We start from the raw sequence: 18,909 nt of genomic DNA, 5'->3' as shown, positions 1-18,909 counted from the left end.
TACACTACCTCACAGGTGGCGTGGAAATGTGTGCATGTCATGTATGGAGTATACTTTGAAGCGCGATATCTCAGGAATGGTAACATTTAGGAGAAAACTGTTAATGTCATTTTTGTAGAAAATTTTATAATCTACAATTTTGGTCTGATGTATTTTTTTGATAAAACTTACCGTTTTCGAAAAAAAACACAAAAAAACAAAAATTTTGACATTTGACCTCGAATAACTTTTGACGCACACATGGGATCGATGGGGACTTTTAGTATTTTATTTATAATGATCAAATCTAGCTCTGCACCAAAAATCAGCTCTGTGGGAATTTTTGTTATTTCAAATGTCTATTTTGACCGGGCTATTAGGCGTATAAGACGGCGATCTAATTAATGACCTGCGCAAGAGTGGACCACCGCGTCATAACAAGCATGATCGATTGGATCATTATGGCGTTATCATTTTTTTTTCTAAGTCTATGCTTCTGGGTAACTGGTTGGTATGGTAGCTACTGATTTAGACAAGGTTAATTTAATTTGATAACTTTTAAAAATGGTGGGATGGGTTTTTACGATTCTTTTTGTAGCCTAGACAACTTTGAGTTAAGAGTCTAAAATGTGAATGATCCATATTATAGTTTGTGAAAATAAGGAGAAATATATTTACTTGTAACACGTACTTTAACTTCAAGGGAAACACTCAGTAAAAATTTTCGTTCCAAAGTTCATTGGAAGAAGATAATAAATTATTTCACAACGCTGTGTTCGGAATACCCAAACAGGCACTTAAGATTTTGCAATGTCAAGTTTTATATTCAAAACCAGGAACTGCCAAAACTTGCGACCCAAAGCCGAATGCCCCCAATCAATCGTTGAACTTTAACGGCCTCTTCCAATATTCTATCTATCTGTTCTTTTGTCTACCGGAGATAGGAATATGACATTAATTGTATGGGCCTCATCATCATCACCATCTCAGCCATAGGGCGTCCACTTCTGAACATAGGCCTCCCCCTTAGATCTCCACAGATACGTGTTGGAGGCGACCTGCATCCAGCGTCATGTATGGGCCTAATGTCAAAAAACTATCTCTAGTAAGGAAGACAACACATGGATATAATATTGGAACGGCGGTTAGTGTCACAAACAACCGATAGATGGCAGCACCGATTTTTTGCGTCGACGGATGTCGAAGAGCATGCGATGCATTCTAAATTTATATCAACCCTCCCTTTCTGTTACACGCATTTTCAATACGCCCGTCTCGTTTTAGCAAAATATTTTTTTTTTGCATTTCGATTCCAAGTGCGTGGTCAATTTTGTCGTTTTTTTTTAAGTCTTGTCTCATAGTCTTGGGACAGTGGCCGGTTCGTTTTATTGTCGCGTGTAGACTTTTATTTCGGATCGTACAGGGTCATGTTGAAATTATTGCTTGAATTTAAATCATATGGATGTTCTGTTCGGGGTAAAGTACTGTTGGTTTCATACGATTGTTGATTGTGGATTTTTTTTTTATTTTATTGAGTGTAATTCGTTTGTTTTGTAAGCTGGAAGGTAATTAGAAGGTGCTTTAAATATTGGAAAATGAGAATCAAAATCTGAAAATGTATATTTAAGTTTGTGTAAATAATTTAAAGAAGAAAGATGTTATGAAGGTCTCTTGTCTCCATTTTTGTCTATGCCATGTTAAGGTTCCACAATTCAACAAATCTTAACCAGAGACAACTTATAGCTGTCAGGCACGCGCTGCCATTAAACCACACATTCCTTTTTCAAACGAACCTTTACCAACAATAATTGTCAACGACATATTATTTCAGCGCTGTTCGGCATAACTCAAAGGGGAACCAACACAAATGTCACTGGTATTCTACAGAAGCTTACAAGACCACGTCTCCGTAGTGTCTGCAAAAGGTATTTTTTCGTCCACTTCTGAGAAAGGCCGAGAAATAAAACAGCAAAGCTGCCGAAATGCATAAAGCGACGGTTTATTCGGCCGAGCTATGTTGGCGGAAACGAAAGCCTTTGAGGGTTAAGATGTGAGCGCTGGAGGGTTAAGTTGGTTAAGGAAATAATATTGTAGGTACTCTTGTATAGGACCTACGTACTCTTAAATGGTTTCATCAGTTACTATATTTCTGATCCAATGTGATACAAGAAAAAAAAGTATTAAGATTTTCTAAAAGACCAATATCGAGCAATAATGTGAGTGAGTGTACAAAGCCTAAAAATAAATAAAAATGTTGCTGTTCAGGGAGAATTCCAATTCAGCAGCAGACAGAAGCTATTTACTAAGAATTGGTACATGCTTGCTGAAATGTACTTTCAGCATGTCCTGCGCTCAAAATTTCAGAACATACAATAGTTTATCTTAAACTTTTGTCATCTTACCGCCCGTTACCCGCTCTCAGTTCATACCTTTGACCATTGACGCGAACCAACGCATATAAGCATAAGATGTTCATGTTTCAGTGCGTAATAAACTTTAGTATCTCACAGTAAACTCTGCCCGTCGGCGATGCATTGTGCGTCGGTCCCGAACGCATCGACAACGCCTCTTCGACCAATTTTATAATCTATTTTATGTATGGAAAAGCTATGATTTGCACGTAAAACGTAAAACCAACACTTTCTAGAATTCTTATGGAGGAATGCTGGGGTATTTGCTTTTTTTGTGTCAAACCTATGGAAGTTTTATTTCATTTCGTTTTTTTTTTATTGTGGCTAAAAGAGAATTCGACGACAACTTTTTACTAACGACCTTTTTGGTCACAAACAAATGAGTTTATCAATTTCGAATTAGGAACACCTTTTTTAAATGCTCATTCGATTCGCAAAACTTTTTTAATGTTCTCATAAAGTACATTTATTGCTCAGCATTATGCTAGAACAGAATTCTTAGTACAGGCACATCTATGAAACCTATAAGGAATATATTTTTCAAGCTTCCTGTTTATATCAGAATCCTGACTGCAATAATAATCGGCAAACACACGACAATTGTGTACTAAAGAAACATTGTTATAACATTATAATATATTAAACAATTTTAATATAAAACCACATATTTTTATTTTTAAAGCATCAACTCCAATATTTATTTCTTCTAATTTGACTGCATTTCTTGGTTACGGGTCGTACTCATTAATCATATAACTGTCTCGCTTGCTCGCGTGACGTAGGTATAGTGCTGTCTCGTTCTGGCAGCTTAAGATGCGGTGCGCGTACGCTGACGGCGAGCCCGCGCGTGCCGAGTCGTAGTTGTTTTTTTGGATTACAAGAAAAAGCATAAAATGAAGTGATTGTTTAAGGCTGCTCTATTGGATTAGTTTCCGTTGCTTGGTGCGGGTGATCGACAAGGTAATCAGGCGAGGTGGCCTACTGTTTTTTTAGTTCGTTAAAAACTTGACTTGGCCAAGTCATCCGGATGGCTGTTTCAAAACTAACGCAGGTACCTCAGTTTTATATTCAAAACCAGGATCACTATAACCAGCGGTCCTGTAAATATTGATCAAATTCATCGAAAAAAATACCATATCAAGGAATAGCTTGCAGTTTTAGATGGGAATATTTTATTACAGAGCTTATTTGCACTATTTACATCGTGGAGAAAATCCACCGAGAAAATTAATGGACGAATGATGATATTAGAAATAAGGGGGTAAATCTTACCCCCTTATTCATTATTCAGCATACGCTGAAGAGAAATAGATGTTGTAAATATGTTGCATCGACAAACCAAGCGTATTATTGAAGCAAAAACAATTCTATATCATCAGCCAATATCCCAACCATATTGCAGCTTAATCGGATGCATCTGAGTACCAGTGTTTTACATGAAGTGACTGCCCATCTGATCTCCTCAACTTAGCTACCCGGGCAACCCCGTAATGTTGGTTCTCAGACTTTCTGCCTTCTCACTACCTGTAACGACTGTCGAAGAAGTTCAAATGACAGCAAGGATACACAACTAAACGTGTCTTCCCAAAACATAAAGAATTTGTTATAGCATAGTAGATATTGTAAAATCTCATAGTAGCTTCTCTCTCATCTATGAACCGACTGCGCCAAGCGTCGCTAACTTTGTGATCGGCTGATTCACGAGATTTTGACTTAGCTCTCAGGAACCACAGTTTAACGTGCCTTCCTAAACACGAACACTTGTTATGACACAAGTAGCTTTTAGTGGATCCCATAGTAGATCACCCATCGACAACCTTACCATCGAACGATATTATATGAGGCTGTTACTCCGTCCATAATTCTCGATTGATTACAGCGATTTTGACTTAGCTCATCGTCACCATAATTCCAAAAACGATATGACATGATACACAGTACAGCACTACTATACAGTGAAGGTGAAGTAAGGGCGCGCTCACACGCACGTGCTCATTACCGCGCGGGTATGCGCGCCGCGTGCGCAAGCGGTCACGTCGCCCGCACGCGCCGCCGTGCGTGTCCGTTGTTGGACGATACGGTTTTATCAGGTAGTTAGTGATGACGGAGTAGAATTGGCAATAATGGAGTATGTGATAAGGATTGGCGTTTTTCTTTGTTGTTTTTTCATCTCTAGTTTGAAAATGTTGTATTTTCGTCTCCAGTTTTAATGAGTGTTAATGTCCTATTAAGGTTTTTTTTTTAATATAGCCTCGTTAGGTATTAAAAGAAATAATAATAGGAAAACGTTGTTCTTGGCAGAATAAAACTGTAGTTTGTATACCTAAAAATAAAAAAAAAACAATTTCGTTTTATTATCAAGACATACATAATGCGGGTATAATATTTTAAACTCGCTTTTTTCCCTTGTAACTAAAATATTTTTTTAAGTCGATTATAAAACGACGAATGAGATATCAACGACCAAACTTATATTTGTAACTTCCTCCTTTGGAAAGTCGGTTAAAAAGCTAACACCCAACGTTTTTCAACCTTTATATATTTTATTAAATCTCCAACAATGGAAACCCACCCCCTCGCACATGTTTGCGCCAACTCTTATAGTTATTACTATGAATGTCGCGACAAGCCGCCCGATGACGCGCGTTGTTCGCCGAACCGCGCGTCTCCGCGGCAGGAAGTGACACGTGTGAGTGCTTATGCATAGACAAAACCTATTTGGTTATTTTTTTTCTTTTATCGATTTCTTTTAATGGAATTTTTGTTACGGAATGTTGGGGTGATAGATTGGTTACAAATGTGGTTTTGTGGAAGTGATTTTTACGGATATACCGAATAATTTAGTGTTACGAATCATTGATTGAAGATTGATTAGACGTTGCGAAAAAAATTGCAGTTTCGAATTTAAGATGTTTGATCAGAAACCTGAATTGCCGAGTTTCTTTTTGCTATTGAACTTATCTATTAGACTGTTACATGAACTATCTTTACCACAGAACTAATATTATAAGTTATCAGCCCAAACTCTAACCAATTCTTAAAAAAACATATAGCAGACATCTAAAACACAAAACTACGAAACACAACGAACGCGTTGATGTCTTTTATTTGTCAATTCTACCTTCAACCTTATCTCCCAAATCTTTTCACAACAAAATTCAATTTTTCTACAAGAACCCTTCTATATGGAGTATCTAAGTGTCAATACTACAAGTATTATCATATTGGCTAAGCTGATATCTGCTTGATATTCCATAACTCATATCGTCTGGTCGGTAACACAAAGCCGGCGCAGGCGCACGTCGGGTGAACATTAGCATGTGATGGGCGACGCTAACGGTAGCCGCTAAACTGTAGTTGTGCGGTTAATAAAGCTTTTATATTGCCTTTATTGGGAGAATTTGGGAATCAGGGAGTTTTTGTTAATTTTCAATAGGTTTACCCTTTTTCTAGGGAGAAGTACTTTCGGCATCAGTGAATTAGACGATATGCCATTCTGTTGCATAAGCTTATTACTGCCAAGTTTCATCGGAATTCGTTCAGCTGTAAAACAAATACTCACAAACTTACGCTTCTCTCTTAATTTTCATATTACTCCGCTATACACTAGGTTACCCATTCCCTTTGATGTATTATTTTGGGGAATCTACCTTCACCCTAATATTTGGTCTACATCTGTGTCTTTATCCATCCACATTCATACTTCATGTACTGGTTACATATATATATTGTTTTTGCGTAAATAAAAGTTCATATATCTATTTACTAATTTCATTGTGTAATGCAAATAAACCAGGGTTCTAGGTGGCTGGATGTTGGAAGACAAAGAAAAGTTTTATAGGAGATTCAACACAATTTCCTTTTAATACAATAATAAATTGTGACCAATCGGGAAAAGTTACGGATAAGAAATACATTTACAAACTAAACTAAACATAAAAAGTAAATTGAACAATGATGACAATATTCAACAAAATATTCTAACAAATAAATTCACAAATTAAACTAAAGTGAGTTAAAGAAAGCCCCCAGTTGTCCTATAAAATTACTTATATACTTCAAGAAAGGCAACTAGAATCAAACTTAGTTATATTTTTGACGTTATTACGTGCTTGTAAAGGCCTAAATGAAATAAATGACTTTGACTTTGAAAGTTCCTACTGTTTCCTATAAAACTGTACCTACAACAATATTTTGACGCCGCACTTCCAGCTCATATATAATGCATGGAGACAGCTGGTTGGTCACGATCCGCTACAACTTCACAACGATGCTGAATTTCCAACAGCCGGGAAATTGTTCCACACCACGACGGACGGTACTTGGCAATAGATTTGTTTTGGATTTTAGATTTTGTATTTGTGTTTTTGATTTTTAGGAGTAGTTGCATTTATTTGTATTATTTTTAACCGACTTCCCAAAAAGGAGGAGGTTCTCAATTCGGCCGGTATGTTTTTTTTTGTTACTAGCTTCTACCAGTGGTGTACAGTGGAAGTACTTTGGGCGTGTGGGGATGTAGGTAGCCGATAGCCTATAGTTTTCTCGATAATGAACGAATTTTACAAATCGGCTCAATAGTTCCTGAGATTAGCGCGTTCTAACGGACAGAAACTTTAACTTCTTAATATGAAGCATAGATTTATCTGCATTTATCTTGAAGCCGACCTCAACATGGTTGGGAAAAAGGCTCGGAGGATGATGAGATTTATCTGTATCATATGTCTTTGAATGGAATTTGGTATGAACAATAATGTTACAGACTCTTAGATACAGGGTTAACAATGTTAAGTGACAACTCATTACTGAAGTTTTTACATACTTTGTGCTTAACTACGTATCTTGAGGTCACTAAAATTAAAAGAAGAAGGAAAAAAAGGGCGCAATATAATCTGTTCCCAAAATCTTTTGTTTATCTCTAATTTTGAAGTTAATTCCATCAATTAAAGCGACAAGCCATCGAGTCATCCCTTCACGTCATTTCTCACAGCCAGATGTTCCCATACATCATATTATAAACTTCAAGTCAACGACCCCAAGAATTCCACCATTCCACACGAAATTACAGGGGCCACAATCGTTCGTCGCCCAAATGACACGCCCGTGACGGCCCAAATGACATAATTGTCAAAATAGTCACTGCACTGACGACCGCACGTGACATCCAATACAGAAAGAGACATCTATATATAAGAGTAACGAGTGAGAGAGAGAAAAACAATGGCGCGTCGGTGTCAATTATAGGCGGGGAAAGAGAATTAGAGAGGAGACCTCGCCGGTTTCAAATTTGGAACCGTTTTGTTTTAAATCGATAAATCGTTCGATTTCGTCTCGATTGCGTGTGGTCGACATTTCTAAGAATAATTGAATATCAATATTAAGTTATGATTCTATACCATCAAAATGATTATTGGACTGAATGAACTCTGATTCATTCATCGCTCAAACGCGAAAATATTTCACGGCGATATTTCATAATAAAGAGCATTCTATTAAGGGACATTATTATTAAATACGGACGAGAGTTTTATGTGCACATTTATTATATAGTGGTATAAGAAAAATCGGTCATATATTTGCGGGTCGCAGTCCTGCCCTTTCGACGCCTGTCGTGCATAAAGTCCGTGATCATTTCTCCTAATTATACGTGTGGCGAGGAGGCAGGCACATTTGGTTCGATGTGGGTGTTCGAAATATGAAATTACGAGTTGGCGCGAACGTGTGACAATGTTTTCTTTTTTAATAATAAATGGAGACATTGATTGCTGTTATTATGCCTAATGTACGTAGGAACTATAAACTTTTTTAATCACCAAAGAGGTTGTTTATTTGTTGTGTACAACGATAAACGGGGAATATTTATGGGTTTTAAAATAAGTGTAACGTAAGGAGATCTCACGCATTCAACGGCGTGTCATGAAAGGACGATAATTTTATTTATCGCTTTATAATGAGCATGTTTACACACAGTGTTAAAAAGCGGAGTCATTTATCTTGTAATATAAATAATCTGAATCATTTTTAAATATGGCAATAAATTATATTTTTCCTTTTTCATCCGCAAATAAAGTAAATAAATAAAATATCCTTTTGCATATTATTAAGAAAAGCTCTTAACATAAAGTTTTCGTTGGACTAACTACGCGTAAAGTAAATTAGTGTACATGGAAGGTGGATGTATATTTCATCCACGGTTCAATTCCTGCTTAAACGTAGCAGGGTGTGTGAATGACGTCAAAATATACTGATCGACTTTGTCAGACTTGGAGAATAATATTGGTATTTATAGAAGTAAACTTGGAGTCAACATCTTAACTATTAAAACTAGTTCTATCAAAACAGGAAGAACTTCTTGCCGTACCCGGATAAAATATAGCCTATGTTAATTTGTTTTTCGGGGATAATGTAGCTTCCTAACAGTGAATGAATTTTTCAAATCAGTTCTGCAGTTTCGGAGCCTTCAGGGTACAAACAAACATATGTTTCCTCTTTACTATATTAATTAGTTCTTAATTCTATACATTCGATCTCTTATAAGCCATGTAAAGATCTCATAGGAAATTGTGTTCATAATACACATTTGCTTTAAAAAAATTAATTAAATATAGGATGTTACAATGACTGGCATCTTAGCGTGTAAAAGGCAAATTCTGCAAAACTCTTCACCCATAAAACGAGAGCATGTTGACTTAAACAAACATAATTAACGCTATTAAATCACCGCTGACCCGCAATTAAGCGATTCAACGAACTATCATTATTACAAACAATTATTTCATAATCGATAAAAAATCGAGACACACGGAAGCTATACTACGGGCCAATTATCGAGATACAAAAAATCGATTGGATCCGATTATGACGGATCGGTTAATCGATTCATGCTTTCGACGTAAGTAGGGGAGGTATGGGAAAATTGCTAGCGGGTCAACTTTCTTAATCACAATGTGTAATGTAAGAGGTTTTTGTGTGTGTGCGTGACTTCTTGTGCATGTGTGCGTTTTATGTTGCGGACCTTGTTCGAAGGAGGTGAAGTGTTGTAGATTACAAGAAAAATGGTGTTAACTTTGCTGTTATTAGGCTTTGATATCGATAAAATAGCAAAACAAGGAATATTACAGATCAATTATGATTATACAACTACATATTTGAAATTATACTTTTAAAAAATCCTAATTGTACACCTACAAAATAGGACCCTCATTCCAAAAAAAAACTATATATATTCAAGGCCATCCTAAAAATTAAGCTCGCCCCAAACTCAAGGAAAACCTCCTCAACCATGAAACAACCTTCGATTGTCCCCAAAAATACGTCCAATCAATTTCCTGTGCTAACGCCATTAAAACGAAAAAAAAATGAAAAAAAAAATGCCACGTATAAAAAGGCAAAGTTCGCTTCGTATAGACCATTTCTTCGGGGTCATAGCACCCAACAGGAAGTTTCGTTGCGGGTCGGCGCGCGCGCAGCCGCCTCTTACGAAAAATAATACTCTTCTAGGTATAACACATAGCCAGTCAATCGTGTAAGTGTACGGTTAAGAAGTTTTTTTTTTTAGTTTTAAATCTTTTGTATGTTGATAGGATGATGGAAATGGCAGGTTTATAATTGTAGAAAATACACAAAACAAAAAAAACAAAAAAATGTCTCTTAAAACTCTCATAAAATTACACACTTAAAAACTTAATTTGTTACTTTGCCGAATATTGCTGACGAAAGTAACTCTAACGTTTTGACTTACACGCCAAATATATTGAACCAATTCAAAAAACATGTTGTAACACAGATAGATTAGAGCCTCTTTTTATCCGGTTGAGGGAAGTGGTTCTCCCTGTATATCTGCTAGTATTTTAATTTAATTTTCAAAAAGCCAAATGTGGTCTAAGAAACGAAATATTAGCTATTAAATTCTTGACCGTTATTTGAAGCTTACTAGTTTGAGATAGGCACCTACGTGTTTTCCGCTTTTATCTCTGTCCTTTTCTACCCCATATCTTGCATCTCTCTCGCACACCGACCAGTTTCACTCCCCACCAGGCAGGAGGCGACGAGTGTTCTCGGCGGCCACAGTTCGTCATTGGCGTCTTGTTTTCCGCCCGAGAAGGTTGGTCTAACCAACCGCTGTAGTATTTCGTTGAAAAATAAACTCAGTGCTCTCGCAGAACACAGGTGAGTTTATAATATTTTATACAATTTGTTAACGGTTTTACCGTTCGATATTCGATTTTGCGAAATCAAGTGTTAATATTTTGTACATCTACCCCTTTTTTGTCACGAGTTTCTTCCGTGTACTTTTTTTTTTTCAGTAAATTGTTTTCAGAATGAGTGACTTATAAAGCAAATACGGATGCGGTAAATAATAAAGCTACCACAGCCCGTGCACGTGACTATGGAAAAGAAAGCAAGCCCGAAGTTCCTAAGGCACCTGTGGCCCTAGTTCAATCCTGCAAGGCGTTCAACTTTTTGACAAAAAAGAATGGTGTGAGGTGCGGTCCAACCAGCATCTCCTTAGTTCGGACTGGTCACTACCGCACTTGAAGAGGGCTGGTGGTGTCAAGAAAGCTTTTCGGCCTTGAAAGACTTGGTACGCTCCCCTCGGACTGCCAGTAAGTCTGTTAGCCACCCCCCATGGGGGTCGGCTCATTATCACGGCGTGTGATGGTTTTCGGCCTTGAAAGACTTGGTACGCTCCCCTCGGACTGCCAGTAAGTCTGTTAGCCACCCCCCATGGGGGTCGGCTCATTATCACGGCGTGTGATGGTTTTCGGCCTTGAAAGACTTGGTACGCTCCCCTCGGACTGCCAGTAAGTCTGTTAGCCACCCCCCGTATGGGTCGGCTCATTATCACGGCGTGTGATGGTTTTCGGCCTTGAAAGACTTGGTACGCTCCGCCTAGGACTGCCAGTAAGTATACTAGCCACCCCCCGCAGGGGTCGGTTCATTATCACGGACCCGCGCAGGGTACCAATCTTGCATTTTGCGAGTCGCAGCATCATTACAAAGCAGGGACCAGTAAGTATACTAGCCACCCCCCGCAGGGGTCGGTTCATTATCACGGACCCGCGCAGGGTACCAATCTTGCATGTTGCGAGTAGCAGCATCATTACAAAGCAGGGACCAGTAAGTATACTAGCCATCCCCCGCAGGGGTCGGCTCATTATCACGGACCCTCGCAGGGTACCAATCATGCATGTTGCGGGTCGTACCATCATTGCAATCTACCCTCGCAGGGTGGCTTTTTGGATCGACTTTCGAAGAGTCGCCATTATAACCTTCCCTCGAAGGGAAATGGTAATCACACTCACGCTGAATGGCGTGTGACGCAAAACTCTAAAAGCTCCCTTGGGATATCACGAGTAAATTACAATAGGAACCATGTCCAACAGAGGAAACAGAAAGCGTCCAGGACCGCAGGCGGACTTTGATGCGTCCAACAAGGCACGTAAGTTATGACTTTCCAGGCGGGTTGCCTAACATTATATCAAGACCAATGGAAAGAAATGGGAGCTCCGCCTTTCTTGTTAAAAATAATAACTGGGTATCGCATACCATTGGCCAAAAGCCACCTTTGATAGATAATGCCAGATTTGACCAGAGAGTCCAAAGAGATGGATGTCGTCATATCCCAAATGATAAAACAAAAAGTTCTATTGATAGCTGCAAATTCTGCCAGCTTTTTTTCCAATATGTTTCTTGTGCCCAAAAGGCGACGGAAAGAACCGTCCAATACTCAATCTCAAGGTTCTCAACAAGTTCATAATTACGGAACCCTTCAGTTTAATAAATGTTTTTCGGGTGCTAGAGTTTCTTCAGAAAGACGAATGGCTGTGCAAGTGGATCTCGCCCAGGCTTACTTCTACCTTCCGGTAGCCGAAGGTCACAGATATGTTCTTCGACTAGTATACAGAAGAAGACTGCTTCAGATTACGTGCCTACCATTTGGCTTAAGCACGGCACCCAAGACCTTCGCCACAGTGACCAATTTGGGTGGCTCAAACTTTGAAAACTCAAGGGTTACTTATAATTGTGTATCTCGATTTTCTGGTGGCTCACCAAGATATATTTGCCTACTTTGGGATCATTTGCACCATTTTTTGGATGGCAAGTGAATAAATCGCAAGCATTATCAACAAGATAATGACAAAACGCACTACGTGACAAACAGCACGACAAACTTAGAAGACCTGCATAGCTTGATAGGACCTTTAAACTTCGCAAGTTTTCGTTGTTCCATACGGCAGACTGCATTACCTACCGGGCTCTCCTCACTATCCTCAATGCAGTGTTGAACAGCAATCTATACCTACCCTATTCATGGAACCGTGAGCCAAACGGTGAACAAACCATAAAAAGGGTTCTTATAAGTCACGATTGAAGTAATGATCATATTTTATAAAAATAACTACGAAAGTAATATACTGACAACATTAGAAATGATATTTTAGAACGATGTCTGTGGAACTTATGCAATCTTTCAAACTTAATTGAAATCAAATATGTATAATAAATGCCGTAAATTATTTTCTTAATTTTAATGAAATATGTAGTAAATCGTTTACATGTAAAATGAACCTAGAAGTCTTGACTGTCATACATAGAACCCTACTTAATTGAAGACCACAGATACTAAGAACATTTTACATAAAAATGTGACGTTTTTGTCATCGGTCGGGTTATACCCACCATTTTGAAAAAGTGTCATTCTTTGGTTACATTGTGGGCTCACGGCTCGGTGAATGGAGTATAGCAATGTTGAACCTACCAGCAGATACCTTAGCAGATCTAAAGTGGTGGCTGGTCAGCTGCCACCAAACCTTGGATATTCATTCGCCACTTCCCTGTCACCTTATAACCACGGACGCCTCCGATGTAGGATGGGGGCACAACTGAACGGAACTCCCGTAATGGGTTCATGGAACGAGAGAGAAAAAGGCTTTCACTGCGATCTGAAAGAGATGCTTGCAGTATTAACTGGAAAATCACGGCAAGTTGCTAAAGAGATCAACAGCCATTTTTCAATGCAGAAATGGGACTGTGGTGTCATATCTAAGAAATCAAGGTGGCACCCGATCAAGGAGCCTACCGAACTTGACGTAGAGAGTATTCAGTTATCTTGAGCTGTATCAAATCTATCACGTCGTGAATCATATACCAGCCCTATTCAACAGTCAGGCAGACCATCTCTCCCGACACAAACCTCCACCGGAGTGGCATCTTGTATCAGCAGTGGACCTATTTGCCTCGAAGCGAGCCCAGGGACACATAGTTGTGTACTACGTGCCCCTAGATCTGAAGGACCCGAAAGCGGGGTTCCACGATGCATTTTTCTCAAGTTTTGACTTACCCGCTAGCATGGGTATTACCGCCACCTTACCTTATACCGTAGGTCCTCAGTCATCTCAATTCAGGAACGGGAGTTAATCTCATAGTAGTTCCTTCGGTGGCACCAGGTATTTTGGCGAGCAGATTTGAAGTCCCGATCATTAGCAGTACCCTACACACTGATGAACCTCGAGCAGAAACCGATAGACACAGCAATGGGGATACCCCCTGCCAAGGTCAAGGAAATGGGGGGGGGAGGGACAAGGAGTCTCTCCGACTGAAGTCTTCTTCAATCCACACGCAACACTTATCAATCAGCTTGGAGTCGATGGTTAAATTGGGGCGAAGAGTATGAAATTGGATCCTATGAATCCTTGAATCCCTATTTGGACCTATACTTACCCAATTTTTAGCGGACTTACACATAGTAAATAAACTAGCATACAATACTATTTTATTACACAAGTCAGTTATAGCTACACTATGCAATGCAGAAACCACTCTAGAGCTAGGTTCACACGTTCTAGTCGGACACATTTTAAAATCAATAGCGCTGAGCAAACCTGTTCCCCGGGAAGCCGTCCATCTGGAATATTGACCAATTGGTAACCTACTTAAGTGCGGTAAACGTAGACGAGAATAATCCATTTGCAACTTCCAGGCACACTGCTGCTCTTTCTTTTGCTAGCTTGTTTCGGAAAGGCGAGTCCATGATCCTTCCTTGCTTGCAATAGACCCAGAAAATTTCAAAAACAACAAAGATAATTTAATCTTATGGCCAGTCTTTGGCTCTAAGACCGACAGTTCTAGTCATAGGCAGTCGGGTTGTTGTTTGATGGATAATCAGGAAAATATAAATCTAAGTCCAGTGTATTGGGTCAGAAAGACTAAAGCCTTGTTAGAAGATAGACGGACATCGGCTAATTCCTTAAATTTATTTATATCCGTTAGAGGCCAACCAAAGGCAGGCACCCGAACGATGATGCGGGTGGATTAAGACATTGTTAAAAGAGGCAGGAATAACTACAACCCCAGGAAGCTTCCACTCGGCGGTAGCGTCAAAATCTGTGTTGACAATATACCTTGGGACGATATATTAGCAAAGGGTAATTGGCGATCAGGCAATACATTTGCCCATTTTTACAGAAGGGAAAGATACCCACTAAATAGAAGTAGCAAGTTATCTCGATTATTTAATTAATCCAGCTGATTAATGTCTATATTTTTGTTACTATTGTTATTAAGAAGTATCGCAATGTTTTTGTTAATTACTATTAGAAAATGAAATCAATTTTTGCTTTTGTTCTTGCATCTCTCTTTTAATTTTTATTACTCATCCTTCGAGCCCCTTTTCCCAACTATGTTGGGGTCGGCTTCCAGTCTAACAGGATGTAGCTGAGTACCAGTACCAGTTAACTTTGATTACATTAGTATTCCAGGACGCAATACACATACTTACATGTGATTACTCGTGTACCTAAGTACCTATTTACATACACAATTTCATTGTGCTTTTGCTCACATTGGCGTCCACTTCCACCAGGCGATAACAAACACGTCTCAAACTAGTAAGCTTCAAATAACGGTCAAGAATTTAATAGCAGCGTTTTACCTGAAATAAAACGCATATTAAATACTTACCTTATTTGAAGCTTACATTTTAATTTCTGCCTGGTGTTTTCGACTCAATGACGAACTGTGGCCGCCGAGAACACTCGTCGCCTCCTGCCTGGTGGGGAGTGAAACTGGTCGGTGTGCGAGAGAGATGCAAGATATGGGGTAGAAAAGGACAGAGATAAAAGCGGAAAACACGTAGGTGCCTATCTCAAACTAGTAAGCTTCAAATAAGGTAAGTATTTAATATGCGTTTTATTTCAGGTAAAACGCTGCTAATATTTCGTTTCTTAGACCACATACAAAATTTTCCATTCTCAAACGAAAGTTAGCGTTGTACTGAGGAACTTTTAATAAGACCAATTTAATACCAATGCTTCAATGAAAAATGTAATTTATTTCTTACACCACAGCTCCCTTTAATAAGGATACTTAATTAACATGTAATTTGATTGATAAAATCGTGTAACACTTACATGAAGTTGTACAAAAACAATAATAACTGGCCAGTTGACAGTTGTTTTGTTTTTACATATATGAATTCGGTTCTCCGCGTGCTGTGAGATCATTTGTTGAAAAATTGTTATTTCTTGTTGTTGAGATGTGGCGTCTAAAGTACCTACCTACTTTAAAGAAGTATTTGAAAATATATATTAGGTATACTGATTAAATATATGGTACTAACTGTTCAGAGCGTTTTCACCAACGTCCCGGGAAAATCATTTTCCGGATAAAATGAGGCCAAATAGCTAGATAGATAGAAATAAATATGCGCTTAAATTTAAATTGACCTTTTTTGGGAAGTTGGTTAAAACTGTCTTAAAATGTATACCTTTGTAACACATTTTTAACATCAATTGATTTTAGTTTAGATGATAGAGCAAAACCAACATGTCACCTCTTGACCAAAAATTACTTTTTTTTTCCCTCCCAAAAATGTTACTCTCCATCAAAAGTGAAACGACCCCAGCCTTGAACTATCAGGAGTCGTGTGAACAGTACAGGGCATACGGAAGTTCACGCATGGAGGCATTCCAGCCTTATGTTTACTGGTCATAGTTGAACCTCCGTGGTTAATTGCAAGCCCTTTGACAATTATTGGGAGTCTTCCTTCTCTTGGTAATTAGGTTTAATTGGTAAGCTTGTTACTTTGATAAGCAGTTGCAGTCGACGGTTGGGAGAATCTAGACTTATCTATATTCACTTATAATGTCATAAAGCTTGAAGGGTTTATTTGTTTGAAAAATTGAAAAACAGTTGCCTCTAGTTTTCTGGCTCTAGGAATCAGTAAAAAGGGGATATTTGCAAAAATGTCCTCGAATGTGTCATGTCATGTTAGCATTTTTGGTAGAATTTAATCATAAAGTTACACTTAAAAAATAGTAGCTTAAATATGGATTGCTATAATCTATCTTGTCTCCTATCTTTTGTTTTGCGATAAGAGATTAATAGCCTTAATTCATATAGGACTAATGTTAGAATTCAATCTCTTATCGAGGATAGGTTACAGAAATCCACCATTAATGATTTCAAGAAAATCAAGACACAGGTCAAAGTCCACTGACCTTGCGATCTAAAAAGCAATTTTATAAATATGTAACTCAATCTGTGTACAGTTATTGTCCGTCATGGGAAACGGCTCCTCATGCATATTGCACTACTTCGCCATAAAAATTATGTTTTACTGTAGTAATTATACAGTGTTTTACAATTAGCGATACCGGGGGGTAGCGGCGCGTGTAAAATCTAAGCTAGTTCTTTTAGTGATGCTGGGAATTCTATACTATGAAGTGTTTCTATAACATGAAGGTTACGTATTTCAGTATTCATTTGAGAAATCTGTTCTTCCAGTCTTCATGATAGAAGAAGAAGATGAATCATTACTTAATAGAGTACTCAGTGCGAGCTCTTTTACTGGTGCCAGGAAAGCGATATTGTTGGTTATTTTCTGATTTATAATGGTTATGGACTCGAGTACTCATTAGAGAATAAGAAGTATTCCTCCGGTATTTATGATAGGAGAAGATCACCCAAAAGTAGACTGGGAGAAAACGCCGAACACGTTAAGTCCGCCATTTTAAAACTGGGCAGAAAGTACCTAATAAATAAAACACATAATAAGATTTAATACTTAGTAATATCATGACGTGGTATACAAAGCACCGATAGCTGTAAGCCACATTTTCAAAAACTTAAATTACTGACACTTCCATGTCTTTATATATATGAAGTAACCAGCTTTGTTAAAGAAAATATACATCTTTATAGCCACCCAAAGAGCATACGCTGCAAAAATATGATATGTACAACACGCCACAAAAAGGCTCTACTTAGTAAAAATCTGTTAGGTATGGCACCCAAAATCTATAATAAACTACCGAAGCATATTTTAAATATCGAAAATAAAGATTTATTCAAAAAACGTTTATATGAATTCTTAGTTACAAAATGCTATTACTCAATTAACGAATATCTAAATGACAGATACCAAACATAATAAATTTATTGTAACAAATTAATAATATTGACTTTGTATTAATAATGACAAATTAATTATATTGACTTTGAATTAATAATAACAAATTAATAATGATGACATAAAATGCATGTATTTGTACGCTTCAATGCAAGACATAGATGGACTAATATTATAATGACATTGAACCACCTTTTTAAACCTATGTTTACAAATAAAGATTTCATTTTCAAAAAAAAAAAAAAAAAAAAATGACTGTCTGACTTTTTTAAGCTTTCACGTCAAAACTACAGAATCGATTCGTAGCAAAATAATTCTATAGAGTTTCAAAGAGGACATAAGCTTTTTACCCAGTTACGAAAAGTGGTTTTCACAGAACTGTGAGTGTGAGTAACAGCTACTTATCAATGAATCTTTATTAGAATCTTTTCTAGCTCCTGGTTGTTCTGTCTCATTATCACTAAAGCAACTAATTAAAAAAAGTAATAACTCAACAAACAATTAATACCTTGTCTAATTAACATAAGCTACATATCAACTATTTAACGCCAGCACACTAATTTTGTTTGCGTATCGCCCCTTACAACTGACCACACATTTAAAAACCATTCTTACCATTATAGGAATAAAGTTCATAATCATTTGAAGCTAGAGGAACTATATGGATTTTTATAGTTGGTCAGTCATATGTGTGACCACTCAAATTGCGACTTTGACGTAATAATTTTAAGGTTGTTTTTGTATTATTACTGCTGTCTAATGGGTGGTTATGCTCAGTTTAATTAATAGATGCAATTAATAAAAAAAATGGGTGTAAAATGTTGTGTGTTCATATGATATGTTTGTTCGTTGTTTTGTAAATACATGTGTTTAGACATGTCAGATTATCATAATATTTTGTTTGTGGTATGTAAACTTTTGGCCAAGCGTGTTTATGTATGTTAGGCGCAATAGTTTATGTATTGCCAGTAGTTTTCTATTAAACATGGGCGCGATGATTTTTATTTGATTTCAAAATTGGATAAACGTTTTAGTCTAGTAATTTATTCTTATTATAGAATATTTTAGTACGTCTTCCTTGTCCAAAATCTATACTAATACACTGAAGAG

The 18,909-nt window shown here is 37.6% G+C and overlaps 1 protein-coding gene across 1 annotated transcript in view; it reads right to left on the bottom strand.

Annotated features, from left to right (window-relative positions):
• Positions 1–18,909, bottom strand: part of LOC124641359 (putative transcription factor SOX-15) — a 123,309-nt gene that overhangs the window by 7,135 nt on the left and 97,265 nt on the right. The window lies entirely within an intron of this gene.

Source organism: Helicoverpa zea, chromosome 22, assembly GCF_022581195.2.
Source record: "Helicoverpa zea isolate HzStark_Cry1AcR chromosome 22, ilHelZeax1.1, whole genome shotgun sequence".
In the NCBI taxonomy this organism is placed as follows: domain Eukaryota; kingdom Metazoa; phylum Arthropoda; class Insecta; order Lepidoptera; family Noctuidae; genus Helicoverpa; species Helicoverpa zea.
The sequence above is the reverse complement of the archived record's forward strand: the minus strand, read 5'-3'. Positions and strand labels throughout refer to the sequence as shown.